The sequence below is a fragment of the Panthera tigris genome, chromosome B3, assembly GCF_018350195.1.
Source record: "Panthera tigris isolate Pti1 chromosome B3, P.tigris_Pti1_mat1.1, whole genome shotgun sequence".
Lineage (NCBI taxonomy): Eukaryota > Metazoa > Chordata > Mammalia > Carnivora > Felidae > Panthera > Panthera tigris.
The window spans coordinates 71,354,421-71,377,141 of record NC_056665.1 but is presented as its reverse complement, the minus strand read 5'-3'; the positions used below and the strand labels follow the sequence as shown (position 1 = coordinate 71,377,141).

The 22,721-nt window shown below is 43.8% G+C and overlaps 1 protein-coding gene and 8 non-coding genes across 21 annotated transcripts in view; 6 read left to right on the top strand and 3 right to left on the bottom strand.

Annotated features, from left to right (window-relative positions):
• RNASE9 (ribonuclease A family member 9 (inactive)) overlaps positions 1 to 22,721 on the top strand; it is a 194,018-nt gene that overhangs the window by 55,456 nt on the left and 115,841 nt on the right. For 4 of the 13 annotated variants that reach the window (XR_006218715.1, XR_006218716.1, XR_006218718.1 and 1 more), the window contains exon 3: positions 16,904 to 17,010. The exons of 6 other annotated variants lie outside the window; for them this stretch is intronic. The gene's annotated coding sequence lies outside the window, so the exon portion shown is untranslated. Of the gene's footprint in view, positions 1 to 6,778; positions 6,868 to 8,021; positions 8,309 to 13,184; positions 13,263 to 16,903; positions 17,011 to 22,721 lie in introns of those variants that run through there. 3 more of the 13 variants (XR_006218723.1, XM_042989327.1, XM_042989328.1) reach the window with 3 other exon arrangements.
• TRNAP-UGG lies at positions 151 to 222 on the bottom strand. Its single transcript has one exon. It is a non-coding gene; the product is annotated as a tRNA-Pro (tRNA).
• TRNAT-UGU lies at positions 1,780 to 1,852 on the top strand. The gene has a single exon. It is a non-coding gene; the product is annotated as a tRNA-Thr (tRNA).
• TRNAY-GUA lies at positions 2,522 to 2,613 on the top strand. The gene is given in 2 exon segments: positions 2,522 to 2,558; positions 2,578 to 2,613. It is a non-coding gene; the product is annotated as a tRNA-Tyr (tRNA).
• Positions 6,275 to 6,356, bottom strand: TRNAL-UAG. The gene has a single exon. It is a non-coding gene; the product is annotated as a tRNA-Leu (tRNA).
• TRNAT-UGU lies at positions 18,835 to 18,907 on the top strand. Its single transcript has one exon. It is a non-coding gene; the product is annotated as a tRNA-Thr (tRNA).
• TRNAP-AGG lies at positions 19,239 to 19,310 on the top strand. Its single transcript has one exon. It is a non-coding gene; the product is annotated as a tRNA-Pro (tRNA).
• On the bottom strand, positions 21,424 to 21,505 carry TRNAL-AAG. The gene has a single exon. It is a non-coding gene; the product is annotated as a tRNA-Leu (tRNA).
• Positions 22,410 to 22,481, top strand: TRNAP-AGG. Its single transcript has one exon. It is a non-coding gene; the product is annotated as a tRNA-Pro (tRNA).

Sequence of the window (22,721 nt, the reverse complement as noted above, 5' to 3'; positions counted from 1 at the left end):
ACAGAAGTGTCCAACTTGCTCGCAAGCTGATCTCGAAACAGGTCCAGGTTGGAACGGACCTCAGCCTAGGTGGACTTAAGCTTGGGTTGTATTAGCTGTATTTGGCTCTAAAAGGACGGGGAAGAGAAGGGAAAAAACCCAAAAAGAACAGGGCTCGTCCGGGATTTGAACCCGGGACCTCTCGCACCCAAAGCGAGAATCATACCACTAGACCAACGAGCCAGCCCTGAAGGTGGGCTTTCCTCTCTTGAAATGATCATTTATCCTCGTTTGTTGCATCACACTACTGGACCGTTTTTGACGCTTCTCGTAAACCCACTGATTTCTTCCAGACCCCAAGAATATCAATGAGCGCATTCGAAGGAATCTGAGCCACAGCGTCCCAGAGATAGGAATGTTCATTATGGAGCTCAGGCTGAGCCGCGAGTCTGTCCGCGGACCCTCCTGAGGTGGGGTCTGGTTGCTTACAGGGTTAGGACCAGAACCATCGCAGGCGCACCGGGGTGTAAGGACACAGTAAAAATACGAACCACCGAGTTCACTAAGAGGCAAAGGTTACCTCCGGAACCAAGAGAGGAGCTCGACACTATGCCCCCCCCCCTTGGAGTCAAATCCCAAAACTACTGCTTTAGTCCACTGAGCTTGCTTTTGCTTGTTCCTTTCAGCTTTATTTTATAAACGTTGTGCTTTAGGTCTAGATTTAAGGCACCCTTCAAAGGTGGGCATAAGGTGACCTTGGGAAAGAGTTGTCCTTTCCATACCCTCTTTTTGAGAAGGCTGGACCCTCCTGCTTCTCTATCACCCAGAAGATGGTGGGTGGAAAGGGAGGGGAGGGCGTTGTCCTTGCTCTGCAGTGCTTTCTGCAAAGGGAACGATGTTCTTGGGCTCTAGCTTGTCCGCCCTGGTCACACTGTCTCCCCTGTGCTGAGCACATTTCTGGCACACTGGGTAAATAGCTACTGAATCTCCTGAACCAGGCCCCAGACTCCTGGGCGGGCTGAGACCAGAGGAGAGAAAAGGAAAAAAGGAGCGTTCCCTTTACAATCCTTTCATGAGCCTCCACTTTGTATTTGTTCTGGACTTCAGGAGAGCCTGGAGGCCCAGAGAGAAGCTGCCTCGGGGGAGTCCACGTTGTTAGCGAAGAGCGTTAAAGGACCGAGGAGAGGGTTACCCTCTTTTAGCCAGCGTCTGCTTCAGGAAACCTGGAGGAGTCTCAGGTCCAGATCGACTATGGCGGGGTCTGATTCCGATGAAAGGCTTGGGGAGGGGGCGAGGGATGTCTGGATGCCTTGGCGCCTTCACTGTGGCGGTCCCCAAATTCTGAGGGTCCGAAGGGTATGAACTGTGCTTAGAGAAAACCATCTCCATTAAAAAAAAAAAAAAAAAAAAAAAAAAAAAAGTTTTATGAGTCCAAGCAGATGGGAGACATGAGGTCGCGGACATATCTTGCATCCTCTTCTGTAAGGAGCCCTCACCCTACCCCACTTTACCCCAGGGCTCACTCGAAGCCCAGGTGTCGGCGGAGCTCAGTGACTTGTTAGGACTGAGGCTGAGGAGCCTGTGCTATGGGCTCTACCGGTGGTCTTCTAGAGACCTACATTCGAGTTTAGGCCTAGTCAGGAACATGTTTCTTAGTCATTCTCTTGTTTGAAGATGCTTCCTTCAAAACGAATTTGTTTTCATTTAGATTTATCTATTAAATTTTGTTTAGATGTAAAAGCCAGTTTGGCTGCAGTTTTTAAAACAAGGGATACAACGGTAAAAATGGAGCTGTGGGGTGGCTCCATAGCTCAGGGGTTAGAGCACTGGTCTTGTAAACCAGGGGTCGCGAGTTCAAATCTCGCTGGAGCCTTAGGCGGGTGCTTGTTTTCCCACAACGTCATTCTCCGTTTTTGTCTACTTCTTGACCCAGTCTTGATGGGGGGGGGGGGGGGGGGAAGCACTGTGTAATCTTTTTGGTAAAATCAGATCCTGGAGATCTGGGGCGGAGGGTTATAGAATCGGAGCTCCTGGGATCCCAAGGAAAAGACAATGTGTGTGTGTACCTTTCGGTAAATAGGAGAGGAACCAGATTCCTCAAGTTTCTGCTAGCAGACTGGATGGGTTGGCGGAGTCCACACCTCCGTATTTGAGGAAGAGAGCAAATCAGCTCGGGCCCATTGATAGCAGTGACCCCCGGCGGCGTGGAGTCCGGCACACCTCCCAAGTGCATCAGCCGGGCGCCCAGTTTCTCCTGCGCTCCTGGAGAACTGGTTCGTGGGTTAATCGGCCAGCTTAGGCCAAAAACTAGGTAGATAAACCCCAATCGGGCTTCTGCTCTGCTTCCATACTCACTTTCTCCGACTCAGAGTCTGCTTCCTACGCCCCAGGCTACTCCTGGGATTCGATTTATTATAGATTCGACTCTCGGGCGACTTGACGAGCTTCAAGCTTAGTCTGAACCTCAAATACAAAGAAGGCAGACTTCTCACTAGCTGGTACTATATCCACAAAAATCTGCAGTAACGCGCAGGAGTCGCGCCCTTCGATAGCTCAGTTGGTAGAGCGGAGGACTGTAGAGGAACAGCGTCTGCTGTTATCCTTAGGTCGCTGGTTCGACTCCGGCTCGAAGGAGGTGCTTGCTGTTTTGATGTAATCCCGTACTCAAACTTCCTGAAACTTTTGCCCTCCGGTTTCTTTTGATTCTATTTTCAGGCAACAAGAGAAGAGCTTTCCACCTGCCAAGAAACCTAATTTCACTTATCTTTATGATCATGGAGTAGATGTGGTTCACTCAGGAAATGTGAACTAATGGCTTTCATATTAGATTTGAATCTGTTACCTTCTAATCTTTAGAACCAGTTTACATTGATTAAATATTGGGGTAACTGCGCTCCACCTCACCAGATACCTATATTTTTTCATAAGCGCAAATAATGCATACTAGGCAAATCAGGGCTTAAGGAGAAATATATTAGAAAGTCTGCCTTTGGAAAAGGTAAATACACAATAGAGAGTGAGCAATGCAAAAGACTAAATATGCACATGGAGATGTTCTTTCATTAATAAGAAAGAAATACTAATTTAAACAAGAGGATATTGTTTCATCACCAAATCAGAAAATGTTGACTAATATATAATACTGACCAAGATGCAGTGAGGACTTTCTTGTAGAATGGTACTACTTTCTGGAGGACATTGGGTGTTATAAATCAGGAACCTTGGGGTGTCTTGGGGTGACTTCAAGCCCCATGTTGGATGTAGAGATTACTTAAAAAAATTTTTTTAAATCTTTAAAAAAAGTAAATCAGGAACCTTAAAAAGATAATGTTTGATCAAGTATTCTATTCTACTCTTAGAAATTTATCATTCATACATGAAAAAAGGATATATGGCAAAATAGTTATTTGTGGGTGATTTGTATCTTTATATTTTTATGTATTTTTTCAAAATATATCACGTGTATACATTACATTAATAAAAAACAGTGTTTTAATCTTACAGAATGAAGTTTAAACATACTCTGTGTCACTGTGGAAGACATTTTAGCATTTTCTTATAAAACTAGACATACTGTTATCATACGATCCAGGAATCATGTTCCTAGGTAACTACTACCCCCAATGGTAGAAAGCTATGTCCACACAGAAACTTGCCCATTTATGTTTATAGCAGCTTTATGCCAAAACTTGGAAGTAATAAAGATGTCCTCTGACAGGTGATCAGGTAAATAAACTATGGTACATTGATACAAATGGAATATTCAGCACTACGAAGAAATGGGACATTAAGCCATGAAATGATATGGAGAAACTTTAAATGCACATTCACTAAGTGAGAGAAGCCAATCTGAAAAGGCTTCATACTGCATGATTCCAAGTATATGACATTCTGGAAAATGCAAAATTATGGAGACAGTAAAAGTGGCTGCCAATTGTTGAAAGAAGGGAGGGGTGCATTGGCAGAACACAATTTTTAGGGCAGTGAAACTATTGTGTATGATACTACAGTGTACTGGCGGATATATGTCATTACACATTTGTCAAAACTCATGGAGTGCATAATACAAAGAGCAAATCTTAGTGTAAACTGATGTGGAAATGTTGGGGTTCAGAGCCTATGGCCAAGAGACAATTCTTGAGATGTCTTCAGTGCAAAAAGGTGGTTTTATTAAAGCACAGGGACAGGACCCATGGGCAGAAAGAGCTGCACTGGGGTTGTGATGGGTGACTGATTATATACCTTCAGATTGGGAGAGTTTAGGGATAGCCTAAGTCTCTAAGGTGTTTTGGAAACAAGGTTTTCAGGATCCTGAGGGGGCTGCCTGTTGTTGGGAAAAGATCATTTATTACTGTTTAGTAAAAACTTAGTCATGATACCCTTCAGATGTATATCAGGAGGCCATAAGCTTGGAGTATGATTGGCAACATATATCTTGAGGGCGGGGGGGTGGGTAAGATACAAAGGAAGCTTCCAAAGGGATTTTTATATGTTAAAGTAGACATACAGGATCCTGAGGGGTTGGGAAAATGTTAAGCTAAGATTGCCTTTTGCCTTTAGCAAAGTGTCATCATTGAGGCAGCTGAGCCTCAGAGGAAGGTCACTCTGCCTGTTTCAAGGCTTTGTCAGTGGGCTGTAGGCAGTAAAGGAATTTAATTTTTCATTTGCCTTTGTTTCCCACATCATAAACTATGGACTTTAGTTGATAATGATGTGTAATTGTTAGTTCATTCACTGTAACAAATCTCACTAGTGCAGAATGTTGATGGTAAGGAGGCTGTGGGGTGGGCAGAGAGGAGAGAAGGTACATAGAAACTCTGTATTTTCTTACTCAGTTTTGCTATAAACCTAAAACTGCTAGTCATAGTTCAGACTGCTGTAACAAAAGTACCATAGACTGGGTGGCTTAAACCAAAAATGTATCGCTCACAGTTCTGGAGACTGGGAAGTCCCAGATCCAGGGGCCAACACATGGTGTCTGACAAATCCCTGCTTTTTGGCTTGTGGACAACTGCCTTGCCTCTGTAGCCTTGCATGGGTAAGAGAGAAATCTCTCAATTTCTGAGAAAAATATGGCCTCTTTTGTGAAAACCTCAGGTGGCAAAGATATTTCTTGGTGAGAGGTGGGTGAAAAGGAAGTGAACATCAAAAAGGAGTCATCAAAGTGACATGAAGGTGGCCTAGGAAACATGGAAGAGGATTTGAATGGGGAGAAGGAAAGTAATAAAAAAAAAAAAAAAAAAAAGAAGAAGACACAATAAAAATGTAGCATGAAAAGCCCCAAGACCTTGATTCTTGCAGAGTCCTAGTTCCCTCCTCCATTTATTTCATTCATTCTTCATGACAGTGCTGGGAAATTTCAGGGGATTTCCTTCTTGAGGGGAGCAGCCTGCCCAAATCCAGGAATACTACTGTTAGGAAATAGGGACTGTCATGGCTGAAAAGTGCAGTGGGACAGCCCTTCTGAGAAGACACCACTAAGTAGTCCCTGAGCGTATCTTCTCTTTCCCACACTGAATCAGGTGCTGCACAGTTCTTGCAGTTGAGTGGTTTAGTCTCCAAATCTAAGTAGTCTCCAAGATAAGTAGATTCATTTGGAAGGACAGGGGAGTCGCTAAGTCAACACCATTCACAGCACACACTCCCTGGGCCGGATGCAAGGAGTCAGCCAAGAATCAGCTTGGAAGTGTTTTGGAATCAGAAACCACCTGCAAATGAAATTCAGAATAACTGTTTACCTATCCAACCCCACCCCCATGAAGCAATCAAGCCTGAGTGAAAGCTTGAAGCCTGGTAAGTATTGGTTTTCTCATTCATTCATCATACTCAATTACAAAAGTAATGTGATTAAAATCCAAATCGGATCTGTGCAGGTTATTTTCGGAGTATAGACCTGCAGCTCTTAAACCAGTGTCAGCAGCAGGCTGATTGGGGCAACCACACAATTTCTGGGAAGTGTTCCTGACCCGATGATGCCTAAACTGGGTCAAAAGAATGAATCAGTGTGAATGTGGATTTTACAAGAGTGAGACCAAAAGAGTTGCCGAGGGAACACAAAAGCAGTGCAAAAGCCGTGACAAGGAGTAAGTCAGGTGCAAATACAACCTGGAAGGGAATGTCAGAGGAGCTCGAAGTGGGAGATTATCGTGTAGTAAACCGACAAATCAGTGTCCGGTGGATGGAGTACGGAAGAACGGAGAAGAGGAATTCCTATGAGTTATGTGAGTTATTGTTACGTAACCCTTCTTTCAGGGCGGAAGAACTCGGCGTTTGTAGCTAGATTAAAACACACTGATGGCAGTGGTGGGATTCGAACCCACGCCTCCGAAGAGACTGGAGCCTAAATCCAGCGCCTTAGACCGCTCGGCCACACTACCGCATGGCATGAAGGGCTTTTTTTTAACCTTTAAGTTATGTACCTATCCAGCATATGAGCTCAAAATTTGGAGTTTTCTTCGCGGTTAGTGGACTTCCCCGCAGGGTTTTCATTCAACCCTACGGATCTGAACAAGAGAGGAGTCATCGTGTTCTCACACGCCTGTGAAGTGAAACATAAAGTAGTCAACGATCATTACAGTGAATGTCCTTAGAAGATTTTTACCTTTTCTGTAACCTAGGCAATAAGACGCAGGAAAAAAAAAAAAAAAAATCCCGCCGGCGACTTATTGCCGTGATTAGAAGATTGAATAAGGGCCTACTTGCCGTTGCGTCGTTGGTCTGTGGCTGTGAGCCTGAGTGCAAATGGAGTCTGAGTTCAGCTTCAGAAGGAAGCGCCCTTTCATTCACAGATCTCGCCAGCCTAACACAGAATTCCAGGGAACTCCTTGGTCGCCTCCTCCTGCAGATTCAGTCAGAATGGAGAGATTGGGTCGAGTTGCGGCCTTCTGGGTCAGTAACTACCGCACTGCTGTAGTATCGGAACTATTTCCCTTACGTAGGGACCAAAATGACCCCCCACCCCCACCCCACTAAGGGAGGTTGTGTTCCAGGAGCGTCCCCAGCCCAGAAAGGGGTGGGTTCGGGGCTTCCCTTGGGTGCAAGCGCCCCTAGCTCGTTCAATTTCTTTTAAAAGGAGCAGAGAGAAATCTAGATAAAAGTTTCATGAGTGATACCTGCGGTCTGCTGACCCAAAGTGGGATCTTGTACCTGTACATGAACTCTACCCGGCTCAAGGCCCTGGATTCTGCCTTAGCTCTATTCTTTACGGTTTCTGATTGGCCATTTCTGGGTCTTCAGAACCAGAAATTCTCCCAGGAATCTGTTTCCGAACTTCAAGGGCCCCTCCCCACCCACCTCCTCTTGCCTTTCCTTGCCTGAGGGTTTTCCGAGACTTGGTGGCCTGAGGGTCGGGGGCTGGGGGTGCGCCGAGAGAAGCAAAATTGTTCTTCACTGGATTTTCACGGGGCGAGTGTCCCGCTAGCTCCCGCTCTCGCTGCCACGGGTGGGGGACGATGAACAGAAAAGTTCTAGAAAAGTTGCTTGGAAATAGGGTGTCGAGAGCATTTGATGGATGTAGACCCAGGCGGGGAAATGGGGGTAGAAGGCTGAGGTCCGCGAAGGAAGAGTCCTGGACGGTCCAAGGTCAGAGGCGGGGTCTTCTTAGACGCCTCATCAGCAGCCAGGCCCGGCTGTCTGGTGGGTCATCTCCCCTCCACCCCGCCACCTCCACCCTACCCCAACCGGGTCCCTCCTTGCACACAAGAAATTAAGTGCCTCCTGGTTGCTTCTTTTGCTTCCTGCTTTCCTCTCTCTAGTTCGAGTTCATGGGCAATCTGAGCTCCCTGAGCAGAACTGGGTGTCCCCCAGTAGGCTCCAACCAAGTTCTCTTTCTCTCCAGAAGCTCCCAGAGTTAAGAGTGAGGTGCAGTGGTCAGCTTGGAGGTGGTCAGCATGGGAGGCCAGTGATCTACCGGTCTAGAGGACTGGTCAAGGGTGTGGCTTCTGCTCCCTACTCGCTAGAGGCAGAGGGATTCCAATATCCCTCCCTGGCCCTTTTGGCTGAAGTGTAGTAGGACTTCTAAGAAATTTCACTTTGTGTTTCAGAATCCTCAGAAAAAAGCGAGTGTGAACTGATTGCCTTCAGCAGTGCACAAAAGTCTTTGCCACTTTGGAAAGAATGCTGTGGGAAGATTGTTATTAATCTCAAATTGTGGAGAACATAGAAGTCATGTATAGCCACCTCTGAGTGTAAGATAAGGAAGCATCAGTTTGAAAGAAAGAAAAGACCTTGGGGCTTTTCATTACTTGAAAAAAGTGGGGAGGGAGAGAACAAATATTTAAAATATAGTTTAAGGGGCACCTGGCTGGTTCAATGGGTGGAGAATGCGACCATTGATCTCAGTGACTTTAAGTCCCACGTTGGGCATGAAGCCTACTTAAAATAAAAATATTTAAATGTTAAAATAAAAATTTTAAATATTAATAAATTATTGCTAAAATATTTTTGAAATATTAAAAATATTTACACTATTATGCCTCCTACTGAGCCAGATAAGAAACTTGGAGTCTATGGGTAGCTCTTGGGAAGGTCTTTTTTTTTTTTCTTTTGGTGATTTGGATGCTTTTTATTTCTTTGTGTTGCCTCATTGCTGCGCCTAAGACTTCCAATACTATGTTGAATTAACCGTGGCGGGAGTGGACATTCCTGTAGTGTTCCTGACCTTAGGAGGAAAGCTCTCAGTTTTTCCCCATTGAGGATGATATTAACATTGGGTCTTTTATATATGGCTTTTATGATCTCGAGGTATGATCCTTCTATCCCTACTTTCTTGAAGGTTTTTATCAAGAAAGGATGCTGTATTTTGTCAAATGCTTTCTCTGCATCTATTGAGAGGATCATGTGATTCTTTTCCTTTATTTTATTGATGTAATGAATCACATTGTTTCGTGGATATGGAACCAGCCCTACATCCCAGGTATAAATCCCACTTGTTCATGAGTGAATAATTATTTTAATGTATTGTTGGATCCAGTTGGCTAATATCTTGTTGAGGATCTTTGCATCCATGTTCATCAGGGAAATTGGTCTATAGTTCTCCTTTTCAGTGGGGTCTTTGTCTAGTTTTGGAATCAAGGTAATGCTTCGTAGAAAGAGTTTGGAAGTTTTCCTTCCATTTCTATTTTTTGGAACAGCTTCAAGAGAATAGGTGTTAACTCTTCTTTCAATGTTTGGTAGAATTCCCCTGGAAAGTCATCTGGCCCTGGACTCTTGTTTTTTGGGAGATTTTGGATTACTAATTCAATTTCTTTGCTGGTTATGGGTCTGTTCAAATTTTCCATTTCTTCCTGTTTCAGTTTTGGTAGTTTTAGGAATTTGTTCATTTCTTCCAGATTGCCCATTTTATTGGCATGTAATTGCTCATAATATTCTCTTATTACTGTTTGTATTTCTGCTGTGTTTGTTGTGATCTCTCCTCTTTCATTCTTGATTTTATTTGGGTCCTTTCTTTTTTCTTTTTTATCAAACTGGCCAGTGGTTTATCAATTTTGTTGATTCTTTCAAAGAACCAGCTTCTGGTTTCATTGATCTGTTCTACTGTTTTTATTTTGTTTTGTTTTGTTTTGGTTTAGATAGCATTAATTTCTGCTCTAATCTTTATTATTTCCTGTCTTCTGCTGGTTTGGGGTTTTATTTGCTGTTCTTTTTCCGGCTCTTTAAGGTGCAGGGTTAGGTTATGCATCTGACCTTCCTTCTTTAGGAAGGCCTGGATTGCTATATGCTTTATTCATATGACCACCTTTGGTGCATCCCAGAGGTTTGGGGCTGTGGTGTTATCATTTTCATTGACTTCTATGTAATTTTTAATTTCCTCTTTAACTTCTTGGTTAGCCCATTCATTCTTTAGTAGGATGGTCTTTAGTCTCCAAGTATTTGTTACCTTTCCAAATTTTTTCTTGTGGTTCATTTCAAGTTTCATAATGTTGTGGTCTGAAAATATGCACGTATGATCTTTTGTACTTGTTGAGGGCTGATTTGTGTTCCAGTGTGTGATGTGATCTGTTCTGGAGAACATTCCATGTGCACTGGAGAAGAATGTATATTCCACTGCTTTAGGATGAAATGTTCTGAATATATCTGCTAAGTCCATCAGGTCCAATGTGTCATTCAAAGCCACTGTTTCCTTGTTGATTTTCTGTTTAGATGATCTATCTATTGTTGTCAGTGGGGTGTTGAAGTCCCCTACTATTATGGTATTATTATCAATGAGTTTCTTTATGTTTGTGATTAATTGATTTATATATTTGGGTGCTTTCACATTTGGAGCATAAATTTTTACAGTGATAATGCTCTTCTTCATCTCTTGTTACAGTCTTTATTTTAAAGTCTAGATTGTCTGATATAAGGATGGCTACTCCAGCTTTCTTTTGTTGACCATCAATCTGAAGGTGTCTTTAGGTCTAAAGTGGGTCTCTTGTAAACAGCATATAAATGGATCTTGTTTTCTTATCCATTCTGTTACCCTATGTCTTCTGATTCAAGCATTCAGTCCATTGATGTTTAGAGTGAGTACTGAAAGTTATGAATTTATTGCCATTATGTTTCTCATAGAGTTGGAGTTTCTCATGGTTTTCTCTGGTCTTTTCTAGTCTGTTGATTTTGGTCTTTTGTTTTTTTTTTTCTGTCTTTTCTCCCCTCACAGAGTCCCCCTTAAAATTTCTTGCAGGGCTGGTTTAGTGGTCACAAACTCCTTTAATTTTTGTATGTCTGGGAAACTTTTTATCTCTCCTTCTATTTTGAATGACAGCCTTGCTGGATAAAGAATTATTGGCTGCATATTTTTCTGATTCAGCACATTGAATATATCCTGCCACTCCTTTCTGGCCTGCCAAGTTTCTGTGGATAGGTCTGCTGAACCTTATCTGTCTTCCCTTGTATGTTAGGGACTTTTTTTTCCCTTCCTGCTTTCATGATTCTCTCCTTGCCTGAGTATTTTGTGAATTTGACTATGATATGCCTTGTTGATGGTTGGTTTTTGTTGAATCTAATGGGAGTCCTCTGTGCTTCCTGGATTTTGATGTCTGTGTCTTTCCCCAGGTTAGGAAAGTTTTCCACTATGATTTGCTCACATAACCCTTTTATCCCTTTTTTTCCCTCTTCATCTTCTGGGACTTCTATGATTCTGACGTTCCTTTTTAATGAGTTGCTGATTTCTCTGATTCTTAAATTGGGCTCTTTTGCCTTAGTCTACCTCTTTTTTTTTCTGCTTCATTATTCTCCATAAATTTGTCCTCTATATCACTGATTCTCTATTCTGCCTCATCTATCCTTGCCACTGCAGCATCCATTAGAGATTGCAGCTCAGTTATAACATTTTTTATTTCATCCCAACTAGCTTTTACTTCTTTTATCTCCACACAAAGGGATTCTAAACTATTTTCAACCCCAGCTAGTATTATTATTATCATGATTCTGAATTCTGGTTAAGACATCTTGCTTGTATCTGTGTTGATTAAGTCCCTGGCTGTTGTTTCTTCCTGCTTTTTCTTTTGAGGTGAATTTCTTCGTTTCATCATTTTGAAGAAGAAAAGGAATTAATAAGGTAAAAAAATTAAAATTAAAAAATTAAAAACAACACACACACACACACACACAAATCAAATAAATGATGCTAGATCCTAGGTGTGTTTTGGTCTAGGTGTTGAAAGGAGGTTGATAGATTAGAGAAAAAAGGGAAAAAGAAAAAAAAAAGGAAAACATTTGAAACTGTGAAAAAAAATGATTACAATGAAATAGAATAAAATGAAACGATGGAAGTAAAATAGAATTTGAAAAATTTACAAAAAAGTAAAAAATATACTAGAAAAAAATTTTAAATATTTTAATAAAAATTGAAAATAAAAATAAATTTTTTCTCTTTCTATATTCAAGGAAAAGAATAGAAACGAAAAAGAAAAAAAAAGAAAATTGAATACATGGACCAGTGAACAGACTGAAATACGATTGAAATTACATTGTTTACTCCTAGAAGTTAAACTATGAAGCACTTTAGAGTCTGTAAACTAAGCAGGCGGAGAGACTTGTGGTGTTCCTGAAGAGCGAGGTTGGCCCAGTGGGTGGGGTTAGTGTAACGGCTCAGTTCTCCACTAGATGGCGCTGCTTAGCTTACTGGGGCGGATTGTTGCGGTGCTTGTAGGCGCATAGGCGCGTGCGCAGGAGCGGTCAAAATGGCGTCACCCAACTGCCCCGTCTCTAGTATCTGAACTCCGTTCTCCCCGACCAGCAATCGCACACCTGTCCTTTGTCTCTGGCTTTTGTCCACTCCCCGCGTTTACACTGTCCGTGACCAAGCCATCAGGTTGCCAGGCGGCACCTCCCTCGTGAGTTTTATCCCAGATGCGGCTGTGTTTCCTGGCCCCTCACTTCTGAGAGACTGCGGTTTTGACCCTTTCTGCCCCTCTGTAGGAGGGTGTCAACAAGCAATGGCCAGTGCCAGCTGCACCCAGGAACATTTATGGGACTGTGCTGCTGCTGATGCCCAGAGACTGAGGCTGGGTGCCAGCCCGCCCCAGAAAAAGTTCATGCAGTTGTGTAGCAGCAGTGTTTCAGGAATTGTGGAAAATCACAACATGCATCTGGCACCAGGCTTCACCCTTAAGGAACTTGTTCCAGCACCAGCGAATGCCGTTGTTCTTTGCGGTCAGCTGAGACCTCTGGAATCACAGAGGTGGCCACACGGACTCTACCAAATGTCCTCCCAGCAGGGGAACCACTTCTCCCCGTGTGGCCCGAGAACTTCCCGGACCCCACTCTGCTCCTGGGAATTCGCCCTTCCCACCAGAGCACCACCAGGTATTGAGCTGAGGAGTTTCAGACTCTGCACTCCCCCTGTTTACAGTCTTAATGAAATTTAAACCCTCTCCTTTCTCCTTTCTCCCTTTTTTGTTCAGTTTCTGTGGCTGTTTCCACTCTTCCACTTTCTCTCCAGCTGCTTTTGGGGGGGGGTGCTTTTCCCGTTCTCTCCCCGCGGGCCCCCCCCCCCCCCGCAGTCTCTGTTCTTGCTCTGCAAGCATAAACAGCTCCCCGCCCTCTGCAGCTTCTCTCTCCCCCAGTTAACCTCGCTGTGCTGCGTACCTGTTGAGTTCTGTGGTAAATGTTGTGCAGATTGTTGTGTTAATCCTCAAATCTGTTTTCTAGGTGTGCAGGATGTTTTAGTGTTGATCTGGCTGTATTTCATGAATGTGAGACACAAAAAAAAACTTCCATTCTGTTCCACCATCTTGGCGCCTCCCTTGGGAAGGTCTTTTGATGAGCTCTTACAGATGGGATTATACAGGCACACTTGGGTATGTGTATGTTAGGGCTAATTTGGTAAACACACACATTTAAATAAACCAGAGTTTATGTAACTATGTTTTAACTTAAAACACCACCACCACCAACATGTCATAAGGTGCAAGTGTTCTGGGCCCTTCTTGATCAGGCAATAAAAAGAACCAGTCAACAGGAAAGAACCTGGTTTACAGTAGAGCTCCCCTTGATCCTGGCATGTTGCATTTTCAGCATCCAAACAGACAGACTTGAAATCAGTTTCCTATCAGGAGAGAAAGTATTACCCTCTCTCATACCTGGCTGAAATTCCTTTACTGACCAGTGTGCATGGCTTCCCCTATTGAATCACTGGATAGTGCTTGAGTACTCCTTGCTTACTTTGAACTCGCTGGATCCTTCAGTGGAGGGAGGATCCTTGGTCTACTTCCCTCAAGAAGTGGTTGCTATGTTGGATTGCACAGTAAAAGAAAGAAATGCCCAGAGACTCACAAGCCAGGTATCTCAGATTTCCTTTGTCACACATTTAATTGTCCAGTATCTGAAGCAAATGCATAACGGCCCCTTTGGAAAGAAGCCTGATACAGATAAATGTGATGGATTTATCTGACACATGGTTATTCCTTCCCTCTTCAACACAGAATGCTAGTATTCTAAGCTCTAGCATTCTGCAATAATGCCGGAGAGTTTACCCCTGAATTTCCTGCTATCTTTACCTTGTTAATAGTCCAAATGATGAAAATTTATTTACAAGCAGTAAATTCAAGACCTTGATACTCAAACTGTGGTCCAGGCACCAGCAGGATCAGCATGTCCTGGTAAGTTATTAGAAATGCAGGGTCTTAGGTCTATTGAATTGGAATCTTAATAAGCTCCCCAAAGGTTAGAGAATTTTGACAGGTACTCTCTGTTCCAATCTATGTATCAAATGCCCCCATGGTCAATTTAGGGCATTTGAAAGTTCCCACCAGAATCCTTTTAGATCAGCAGGAGACTCGTGTTACATTGCAATGTAAGATTCTGTCTCTAGCTCCAGTACAGAGCCAGCCAAGTAGTGGCCTGTACTGTAAAAATAGTGCTCAAAATTAAATACTAGCGAATGATATGTTCCTTTGGATGAATGTAATAGATAGTCTTTTGAGTATTTATTGAGCCCCTACTTAAATATTTAGTTCCTTTATGGTCTCACATGTTAATTACATTGTTCATCATAGTTCTTTTTTTTTTTTTTTTTTTTTGAGACAGAGAGAGACAGAGCATGAGCAGGGGAGGGGCAGAGAGAGGGGAAGACACAGAATCTGAAACAGGCTCCAGGCTCTGAGCTGTCAACATAGATCCTGACATGGGGCTCGAACTCACAAAGTGTGAGATCATGACCTGAGCTGAAGTCAGACATTAACCGACTGAGCCACCCAGGCGCCCCTACATTGTTCATCATAGTAATGCAAAGCACTGTGATGCACTTATTCTTGCAAGTTTTCTAAAATAAATGTTCAAAGGAAAAGGAGAGAAGGGTAATCACTTTTCTCAGTTTTGACAGGGAGAATCAAACCTCTTCTTTTTTTTTAATTTTTTTTAATTTTATTTTTATTTAAAAAAAATTTTTTTTTAACGTTTATTTATTTTTGAGACAGAGAGAGACAGAGCGTGAACAGGGGAGGGGCAGAGAGAGAGGGAGACACAGAATCCGAAACAGGCTCCAGGCTCTGAGCTGTCAGCACAGAGCCCGACGCGGGGCTCGAACTCACAGACCGCGAGATCATGACCTGAGCCGAAGTCGGACACTTAACCGACTGAGCCACCCAGGCGCCCCAAACCTCTTCTTTTTAACTTGTATTTTTCCCTTACAATGTTCATCAGCTCAGGAAACCATCCTACTATCTTTAAGTCAGACTTCTAGGAACTCAGACCACTATCTCTAGTAACAAGCCAGGGAGCCAAGCAAGAATTCTGTAATAATCAGCCCCAAATGGCCAAGACTTGATTAGCAACTGACAGCTTTCCTAATATTTGTCCCTGCTTCCAATTTAGGACCAACCAGAGAAAGCCAAATATGCACCCCTAACCAATCACATAGGATGCTTTGCTTCTAGGTAGACTGTCTATAGCTCCCCCATGCCAATGGCCTCCAATCAAGGCACACCTGAAGCCTTCCACTATAAAGCTTTCCCACTTTTCTGTCTGCCTTTGAGTCTCTGACAAAACTCAAATGATGATGGCTGACTTCCTTGCTACAGCAAACTCTGAATAAATAGCCGTTGCTGTTGTCATTTACTTGGTCTTCCTTTATTTCCACACTAGAATTAAAACTTTGCACAATAAAAAGTTGAGGGGAAATGGATGAAATACAGACAAATATGCAAAAAAGTAATTAAAAATAATCCTAAGAGGGGCGCCTGGGTGGCTTGGTCGGTTAAGTGTCTGACTTCGGCTCAGGTCATGATCTCACGGTCCCTGAGTTCAAGCCCCGCGTCGGGCTCTGTGCTGACAGCTCAGAGACTGGAGCCTGTTTCAGATTCTGTGTCTCCCTCTCTCTCTGCCCCTCCCCTGTTCATGCTCTGTCTCTCTCTGTCTCAAAAAATAAATAAATGTTAAAAAAATAATAATCCTAAGATCCCTACCAGGGGTCAAGTTGTTCTAGAGAACTTCTAATTGGCCAGAACACTCTGGAACAGGCCTTTTTAATGTTGCTCTCTGGACCGGACTAGTGGAGCAGGCTCTTGGAACCTCCTGAGTCAGGCCAACCCAAGTGAGCTGAGGGCAGTGAGTGGCTGGAAGAATGAGAGAGATTGATGTAAGGTCCTGGGACAAACTTCAGGGGTAGGAAATAGACTGAATGTAGATAGGGTCTCTTGGGCAAAGGTTTACTTATCCTGTGAAGAGAGGGAGGACCCTGAACCCAAAGACAGCCTCTGCGAAGGGGAACAAAAACCATCAGGCCCATGGTTGTTGTCCTAGCTTCTCTTTTTGGAGGCTCCTTTGAGCATTTTAAATTCCTTTCAGATGTGTAACAAGCAGTCTACAGTTATAGGGAAGAGTTCAGTCCATACAGAGAATAGAAAAGAATAGAAGCTTGCTCAGTTGTGACAGGGTGAGCATGAGGGAACAGATTTCAGGAAAAGGTTAAGAGGAGCCAAGAATGCAATGGGAGAAAAAGAGAGGAGAAACAGCAAGCAGGGAGGGGATGAGAAAGCTGTTGGGGAGCTGGTTTTGACTGTTTAGCAATTTTGCCTAAGGCCCGTGTCTCTGAATAAAATAATAATAAAGATGGCAATAACCATGATGATAGTAATGAACTCTCATTTCCAAAACAAGGATACAGCAACTTTGCAAGGTTAACTAACTGACCCAGGTGTTTTCTAACCACTATGCTACATACTCAAGTCCAAAGGGATGACCATGCTGATTACCTTGGAAGTTTCTAGCATAAAATGCCTTGTGTAGGCAAATGGGATTCAGTGACCGATTCTTGATTCTCTAAAGCAGAGCAGTCAGTTCAAAGCCTTGTAGCTGTCTTACAGACAAGGAGGATATTGTCTGGAGAAAGACTGAGGTTTGCACACCAAGGGAACATTGGGAGGAACGGCTATTGTCAAGCCACAGAAGATCCTATTACCCTCTTGGCCCTGAACAGTTGGATATGTTCCTCTCGTCTTAGGACAACCTTGTGAGGCCTCTCCGTGACTCATCCCTGAACCAAGAATATCTGCCATAAATGCCTGATTCTGCCTGTATGGAGATTTCTCTTCCTTCAAGATTTGTAAGGTTAGCGGCACCGTGTTTTACATTGATACAATGAAAAATAGTTGTTGCCAGTTGTTGCCAGGTGAACTATGTGTGGTTTCTTTCCTGATTGGATGGGGGCCCCCAAATGTGGGGCAAGGTCAGGTGGAAGCAGGTAGCCTGAGGGGTGAAAGAACACCTGAGGCAAAACAAAGGTGGTAGACATTTATTGAATACACCTCAAGGGAGAAGCAGGAGGAAGAGCAGGGGAGATATTGCTTGCAAGAGGTGGGGGGTGGGGAGGAATGTATCTAAACCGGGAAGGGGAGCATGTATGGACTTTCCCTTTTTGGCAACTGTGCCTATGTGTAAGTAGCCCATTGGTCAGTTAGGGCCTATGGATATTTTGAAGTGGGTCATCTTATGGGCCTGTCTGCATTCAGCCAGAGGGTTACTGCAGGCCCTTTTGCCTTGATCAAGTTTCCATTGCTCAAGCCTGAGCCTGAAAGGGGCCTCTAGGCTGCAGAGACTTGAGGTCCTGGGGCTTAAACCCAGGCAGACCTGAAGAAGTCTTGGAAGGTTCTTGGTCTTGTCATGAAAAATAACCCAAAGACAGAGACGCAACACAGCGGATGAGCGACACAAGCAGGAAAGTTTATTAAAGCAAAAAGTACACTCGAGATATGAGAGCAAGAGCGAATTTGAGAGAACACTGTGTCCCTGGGGTTTGGGATTCTATCTTTTGTCAGCAGTTGTTAACTAGGGCATAGAATATTCATTACTTGGGGCTGGAAGCAGGGCTTCCCACTTTTTCTTCCTAATTGGGTCAGGGGTTTCCTGTCTTGGCATCCTCCATCTTGGGCCTGTTGGGTTTGGTCCCCCTTCGTATGGAATGCCTCCAGGACAGGCCTCTGACTTTCTTGGATCTGACCATGACTTCCTCCTTGCTGGCCTCCAGGTATCCTGTTAGAATCTTAGTACTGCCTACTCTAACACAATGAATCATAAGCTTACAGATAAGCTTACAGATTTCTTAGAAACTTCATGATCTTGGACAAATGAAAACATTAAAAAATAGTGGGCACAAGAACAGGAGTGTGGACAGAGTCGAAATCTTGCTAAACAGAATTGGTCCACTTTTGGGGGTTGCATGAATCAGTGCTTTTTTCCAGTGTTCCCAGCTATGATTATATTTGCAGTAAGAAATAAGTACAAGATCTTTCTTAAATAATTTTTTTGTTCCTGTTTACTAGCTTATATAAACAAGGTTTCTAAAAAGTGAAAATCCTTTTTAAAAAGTTGTATTATTTTCATACCGAAAATGTAGGTAAATCTTCCTTTAAGGAAGGATTAAACTCTTTCTCCCCAACACCCCTTTTCCCGACATGCTCCTACCCCTAAGCCTTTGAGAGAGAGGAATTGATCCCAAAAATACTTAAGGTTTTTAGAAAGGACAAAACCATGATAAATCTTTTTTCACCTTCCCCAGGTTTTATCACAATATTAAATGAAAGTAGTGTATTATAATCTGTCCATCAGACACCCTCTATAGGAGTCTCTTACTTCTCAGGTGGGTCTACCATGTGCCCAAATATCTGAGATTCTTATATCTGCATCCTTTCTGTGGCTCCAGATGCACAGGGATGCACTGTCTCAGGAGAGTATCAAGATGAAAGACAAGACAGCCTGGTGGTGGCTCTACTCGAAAGGAACTTTTTTAGAGGGTTGACAGGACATGAAGAAATTCTCATTTTATGGAAGAATATCTTGGATTTTTGCTCTGGTCAAAGTTCTTAGTGCTTTGGGATGTTGGCTTTACTATGTGCTTCTATAAGATGAGAGGTAGAGAAAGAACCCACGGGATGAGGCTCCATAGCTCAGGGGTTAGAGCACTGGTCTTGTAAACCAGGGGTCGCGAGTTCAAATCTCGCTGGGGCCTTTGGTCCTTTTTTCCTCCGAAAAAACCTCACTTCCAGACGCCTCAGAAGATATAGGAGGGCAGGACCCGGCAGAACCGAAGACGGTGGGTTCTAAAGCCTCAGAATCTCCCAGGTCCTCTGCACCTACTGAGACGTTGAGGCAATGCCCGATACTTTCCCTGCTTCTGTCTGGTGATTATAGCAGCTGATAAAGGAGTGTTGTGAGGCTTACGCTTTCTGGGTAAACAAACACGGATTCCTTCCAACAGAAGGCACTCGAGTGACACGATTCTGGATACGCTTAGTGACGGGAATGAGCCTTGAGGCAGAGTTAAAAGGCATCTGTAGGCTGGCTCGTTGGTCTAGGGGTATGATTCTCGCTTAGGGTGCGAGAGGTCCCGGGTTCAAATCCCGGACGAGCCCAGTTTTGCTTCCTTCAACTTGTTTACGTTTCTGTCGCTGCATTTTGTCCTCTCTTCTCTGCTTAAAATGATGCAACCGAAGGCTCCCTACGCGATGTGAAATAGCAAAGTAGAGACAGCTCCAAGCTGGCTTTTGGAATTCTGTCCCACGACGTGTTTCCTCACTCCCCTGGGCCGACAGGCCGGCGGGCAGGTCCAAGAGCAGATCATTCTTTGGCCTCTGAGTGCCTCCATAGTGAAATGGAAATGGTAATGCATTCCCTTCCCCTGCCTGACTCCAGGGACTCATTCAGTCACATAAAACAGTGTACGGGAAATTTCTTGCAAACTTTATATGGTGCCACATATACCGAGCTGTTTTCTTTCCTGAGAGGGAACTGGGGGCTGATGCATGCTAACATTGTCATTGTTTTAAAAATGTACGATGTGTTATCCTTTACAAGGGTTTTTATGTGTTGTCACATAGCGTTGTCTCTTTTTTTTCTTTTCCTCCCTCCCTCCCTTTCTCTCTCTCTCTCTTTTTTTCTCCTCCTTCTCAGTCATTCTGTTCTGGCCACACTGGCCCTCTCTTCCTCAAATACATGGCCCTGGTTTCCTGTTCTGAGCTTTACTTTCTGTTTTCTCCTCCTGGAATATTATTTCCTCAAATATTTGTATGACTTCCTCTTTAATTCCTTCTGTGCTCAAATGTCACCTCTTTAGAGACATCTTCCTTGATCACCCTTTCCAAAATAGCCCCCAATTGTCACTATTCCCTACATTATTTTTTTCCTCACAGCACTTATAATTATTTGACATGATTACACACATTTGTTTGTTTCTTTTGTCTTCTCTTTCCCCCCTATTAGGATACAAATTCCAGATATAAAGGCCTAAAGTTTTATTATGCTTGTGGCTGTGCCCTAAGCACTTAGCACTGTATACGATACATAGTAGGTGAAGAATGGATGAATGAATGAATGGATGAATGAATGTTACCATATTCCTGGACATACTTGCTGGCTTCCAGAAGCCACAATTAAACAGCATTTATTTCTGGCTTCTATAGACTCATATTAAAGTCTTCCCAAAGGGTAGGAACCATGGCAATGGGCTTACATTAAAAATGGAAAGCCTAAACTGATCTTGATCTTTCCACTTGGGCCCAAGTACCCAATTCAGGCTTCTCCTCAGAAAGACACTACCTAACTGCTTATCTGCAGACACCAGAATTACAAATACCTGTATTGATAATAACAAGACTATCATATAGACTTTTTCACTTCATGTAGCTTTCTGTAGACAATGTTTGATCTTTTATTATTTAATCTGTAGTGGAATTTCAACCCAGATGGGAGAAAAGAAAGGGTAGTCTTAAGTGTGGCAAAATATGTATTTAAGTAATGAAAATACTTAACATTTTTTTGACTGCCAGACTCTGTGCTAAGCACCTTTATATGTATGAACTAATTTTCATAACACTTCCATGATGTATACAGTATTACCTTCATTTTACATATGAGGAAATTGAGGCATACGGAAGTTAAGCCACCTGCCTGACACCACACAGCTAGTAACGTGAGAAATGGAGCTCTGGTAGTCTAACTGCAGAGTCCACTGTCCTCAGCATCCTCCCCAAACCCTCACATTGCCTTCCTTATAGGACATTTGCTTTCTGCTTGATGATGTCTTACCATGGTTCAACACTGTTTTGTAATTGTATGGCTTACTTTTCCAGTTTGGTCAGTGGGCTTCCCTTGTAACAGGCAGGCATTATGTTTTACTCATCTTTTCTGCACCCCTCAATAGAACAGTGCCAAAAACAAGTGATCAAAATATGCTCTTTGATTGAGTGAAGAAAGGCAAAGCAAAGGTTATAGGTATATGATATTAAAGTACTAGTACATGGGTTCGAAGGCATCATTATAATCTTATGATGGCATCGTTTTTCACTAATAAGAACTTTGAGTTTTGAAAGAGTAAAAAATATGAAGTTACAAAACAACATATACCCATATTCCCACTAACTGGAGAAAGAGGTTAGGGCTCGAAAGGAAGGCGAAGAGATTCAGTGCTCTTATGTGGCCACACCGATGCAAACACTGCTGTCTGTTACAAATTAGCTCAAAAGCATATGGCAGCGGTGGGATTCGAACCCACGCCCCCGAAGAGACTGGAGCCTTAATCCAGCGCCTTAGACCGCTCGGCCACGCTACCTGCTGGTGGAGTGCAAGGACGCGTATTCTCTACCCTTCGATCTCTTCCCGGCTCCCCGCCCTCCACCCTCCGCCCTGTGGTTCGTAGTTTTGTCGTTTCCCCGGGTTCTTCGTGTCTCTTTTTTTGCCCATTCCTTCCTGGTTTGTTTTGCTTTCTTTCATCTTTTAAGCCGCAGTATTTGAGACTGGTGGAAAGAGCTGTAACACACGTCCTGTCCCGAGAGACAGGACCACCTCTGTTAGGTTTAGACGTTTGAAGCACCTGCCCTGGGCCAGGCGCAAGCTGGTCACCAGGAAGAGTCAGGGCCCTCTCCTGTCTCACGGCTTCCCTTCCCACCCAGGGAGGGCGTCACACGGCGGGAGCTGTCTCTCCGCGAAGGATACTGAGTTTGTGGTCGTCCGGCTGCAGGGCACCCGGACGCGGCTGGAGGAGACACCACGCGAAAGCTTTCCGGAAAGCACGCTCCGTGGAGTGTGAGGCAGGGCGGGAGATGTCGGAGCGCAGGAATGGTCTGCAGAGTGCCTAGTCCGAAAGAAGCCTCCCCGTTGCCCAGCTCTCCCGCCAACCGCGGGCAGCCCTCCCCACGCCCCCGGGGTCGCCCCGCAGCCCGTGACCGTCCTGGATGAGATGGCCTCCCACCATTCCTGTATAGCATCTTTGCCTCATTCGGAAGCCAAAACGTGCCGAAATATTCTCGTTGATGCCTGGGCTTTTTTTCCCGAAAAAGATCTGTAGTCGAGGGGCATCGCCTTCCGGAATTTGGGCGAGAGAGACTGCAGTGATCATTTTATCCACTAGGCGTCACCTCGTGCCCACAATTGTAAAGAGGGGACTTTCGGGCCAAGTGTCTACGTGGCTAAAATTTTCTTTACTAAACTTTAAAAATGAGAGGGTGGTTCTGTATGGCTCGTTGGTCTAGGGGTATGATTCTCGCTTAGGGTGCGAGAGGTCCCGGGTTCAAATCCCGGACGAGCCCTGTTTTTCTTCTGTCGTCTTCCACCCCCAGTAGACCTTCAGCTTTCTTGGTGTTTAAACACCTTCCCACTGAAGGGAGCACCTTCTGTAGCTAAAGTCACTGGATGAAAACCATTGTATACTCCACTACTTCAGGTTTATATACTTAATCCTCAGGCAAATGTTCTTTGTGTTATTAAATCTGGATAAATACCAGATGTTATTACATATCATTTATATGGTCTTTGACAAAAATCACTAT